We start from the raw sequence: 3654 nt of genomic DNA on the forward strand, positions 1-3654 counted from the left end.
AGAGGAGGGGGGGGGGGGTGAAACCGCTGGTATTTGTTGTGAGCCTGATTTATTCTGCTCCTGGTTTGGTTATTTTGAATCCGAAACAAATTTCTGTTTGGACCGTTCTCTTTGAACGCGCTCCAGCCAGCTGTTTCGTCTGTCTCACTTGGTTTCTTTATTTACTGCTGAATTATACCCAAACAGCGGGCAGCGCAGGGGAGTCTCGGGAAACGAGCTTTTAGCATTAAGAAACGAGCCTCTTGTGCTTAAAAGTTTATTGAATTTTTTTTTTAAATTTCAGTAAACTCTCGTGTACATAATAGCTGAAGGGACCCCGGGCGCGGCGCGGCGCGGCGCTGCGCTGCTCTCCCAGGGCCAAAGCTCGTTCCTGACAGCCATGAAAGCAGAGGCGATGACAGCGCTCGGAGCTGGAAAGTGAAGGGCAAGCGCTGGCTGGGGAGCGGGAGGGAGCTCAGGGGAGCGGGCCCGGAGTGCCGGGGCTGGAGCCGCTCGCGTCTGTCGCCTCTGGGATCTGTAAATCGCAAAGATGTGATGAAACCTGTGACCAGCCCGTAGCCGTGGTGCTTCCACCCGGGGCTGCCGCCCTGATGGCAACGGCTGTGGTTAGCAGAACACCAACTAGCTACTCGGTGGAGCGCTGATACACTCTGAGACTTAAAGATAACGGAGTCTGCTCCTCTAACTGCTGAAAAATGGTATCGGTCTTTACTTTTGGTTAATAGATGAACGATATGGACCAAGGAAACGTGCCCTTCTCTGACCTGGGGCTGCCGCCGGCTTTCCTAGTCTCCCCCGCGAGCTCGGGACAAGCCTTCGAGGGAGGGGGACGGCCCGAATTTGCCCCGGTAGAGCAGAAGCGATTCCCGCGGGATGCCCTGGGCGCCTGCCCGAGCGTGCGGGCAGGCAGCCGCTCCCGGCCTCGGGACTCGCTCCTTGCGACGTGATGTGTCACGAAGCGCCGTCCTCCTCGCCCTGGTGTTACCGAGCACAGTCATAGCGAAACCAGGCTCCGGTAGAAGTGCGGAGGAGCGAGGAGCCCTGACGTGCGCGTTGGCGGTGGCCTCGGCCGGGTGCTGAGCCGCGGTGCTGGCAAATGCTTGCGGACGGATTTGCGCCTGGGATCCCAGGCGTCTGCAGGTGATGCCGGGCCCGTGTGAGTGACGCTGCCCTCTCGCAGGCACGCAGGGCGTCCCCCTTGCAGGCAGCACGGGGGGAGAAGAGCATTTGGGAAGGGGATGGTGGACGGGGCGCGCGCGCCCCTCAAGTTCCTCCCCGTGCAGCCGCGCTCTTGCCGCCCCTCCCGGCAAAGCCTGTAGCGATCGCCGGTGTCCCCCGTAATCTGCACGGGGACAGGTCTGCTCCCCCCCCCCGCAGAAGCGTGGGGCGAAGGCAACGCTCAGCCCCACGTGCCTGGACCCGCTCCAGGACGCGCTCGAAGCACGGCTGCTCCGGCGGGCGCGGGGTGGGCTCAGGGTTTCCATGGGGTGACGGGGGCTGCGCCCACCGTGCCGGCGCACGTCAGTCAGACGGAAACAGCCTGGCAGGCGGGGAGGGTGGAGGCTCGCGCCAACCCTCCCGCAGCCCTTTTTTAGCACCTGTTTTAGCAGGTTGACGTTGTTCACACTTATTTCATACTCTCCTGACACCTTCTACCACAAGAAGCTGGACACGCTTGAAACACAGAAAAGAAGAGAAAGAAAGAGAAGAAAAAAAAAAAGTCAGAGGATCCTTTTTTTCTTTTACCTTCACTTCCTTCCTAGCCTGGGTGAAACGCAAGCACCAAGAGTTATTTTCCCCCTCGCTGTGACGCTGCCAGGTAACTCTGAAGGACTGGGGGAAACGCTGCCAGCGCTCACAGCCCCGGGCCAGCTGAGGGGGCTAGGGGCCGGGGGGCAGCGAATCCCACAGCGTATCCCCAGCCTGGCTTTTCCCTGAATAAGAGCTGCTTTGATGCTAAAAACCCTCTTCTGCCTGGAACCAAACCCCCTTTAAAGCAGCAGGCTTATAAAAATGTTCAGTTGGTGTTATCACAGAGAGATCCTTATCTGCTGATATGCTGTAATTATGATAGAGCAGAGAGGAACTCGTTTCCCCCATCGTGTTGAAACACGCTTTGTAACGCATGAAAAATCCTATAAAACTCTGCCGGGTGCTGAACTGCATCCTCTGAGCATCCCGGCCGGCTCCTGCTCCCCCTCGGGGAGCGGTCCGGCACCCGAAGACCAGCAGTGCCGGGGGAGGAGAGCGGGTGAGGGAGGCCTGAGTCACCGCCGCCACCTCCTCCTTGTCCCAATTCTCCAGCCTTTCACTGAGTCACGCTCCTCCGCGCCATCCCGCAAACTCTGCCGGGTGCTGAACTGCATCCTCTGAGCATCCCGGCCGGCTCCTGCTCCCCCTCGGGGAGCGGTCCGGCACCCGAAGACCAGCAGTGCCGGGGGAGGAGAGCGGGTGAGGGAGGCCTGAGTCACCGCCGCCACCTCCTCCTTGTCCCAATTCTCCAGCCTTTCACTGAGTCACGCTCCTCCGCGCCATCCCGCCGAGGACCCGCCGGCGTGTCGCAGCCCTCCGCGTGGGCTGGGCGGCTCTGCCGGGCTCCCGCTGCCCCCGGGAGGGTGCGGGGTTCCCGCTGCCCCCCAAAAGCCGAGGGGCAAGGCGTGAGCGGGGCGCGGGGCCACCTCTGCGCTTCCCTCGGGGGGGGCTGAGTAACATGGGCTGAGTGACAGCGGGGTGGGGGCTTCGCGAATGCCCCCCACGCGGAGCCGTGTGCCCCCCAAAGGCTGGCACTGCCAAGGAGGAGCTTTGCAGCCCCGGGGCTCCTGCCCGCACGCCCTGCAGGACACGCAGGTGCAGGCAGCAAAGCTGGGACGGGCCGCGGCTGTCCCCCGGGCAACACGAAGGGGGTTCACGTCACGCCTGGTGCCCCCCTCGCTTCGCCGGGAGGGAAGTGAAGCCCCCGGGGAGCCGCGCACTCCTGTGCCACCGAGCCATTCCCTCCGGCGGGGTTATATCTGGCACCACATTTGCATCGCAGCAAGCCGGCGCACCTGGGCAGCGAGCGAAATCCTCGGGGGAGCGAGAGCACGGGGACCGGCTGACAATTGTCACACGCAGGCTCTCTGGGGAAAGGAAAGTCCCGGCAGACGATTGTTTTTAGAAGAACCTGCTTCCGACCCGAGTGGCTTCAGCCCCTCGGGCAGAGCCTCCACCCCAGCACCCGGCGGGGCTGCAGCCAAGGGTGGGATGGGGATGATGCTCCTGGGCTCTGCAATGCTGCTCCGCGACCAGGGAGGATGATCCCAGGCTGGAGACGATGCTCCTCAGCCATAAGCACGGCCCAGGTGCCCCCCACCGGCAGACGAGCCCCCGGCCCAGGCCATAGCAGCTCCCTGTTTCCCCCTCGCTTTGCCCAGGACACCCTTCCCACCGCGGGCGTTGGTGAGATGGGCTGTGAGCAGGGCTGAGGCCATCGCAGCGCCGCTGCCCCCGGACACCCGCTGCCCCCCTGCTCTGCAGTGAGTGTTGGGGACAATCCTGCTTCCCCCGGCAGCAACCCCGTTGCTGCTTCCCTGGGGACTGGGGGACACCGTGGGGCTGGGGGTGTCTGGGGGATCCTGTCCTCCCTCGGACCCGTTTCCCATGGCTGGGGGGGTT

This window comes from Aptenodytes forsteri, unplaced genomic scaffold, assembly GCF_000699145.1.
Source record: "Aptenodytes forsteri isolate BGI_AS27 unplaced genomic scaffold, ASM69914v1 Scaffold90, whole genome shotgun sequence".
Taxonomy (NCBI): Eukaryota; Metazoa; Chordata; class Aves; order Sphenisciformes; family Spheniscidae; genus Aptenodytes; species Aptenodytes forsteri.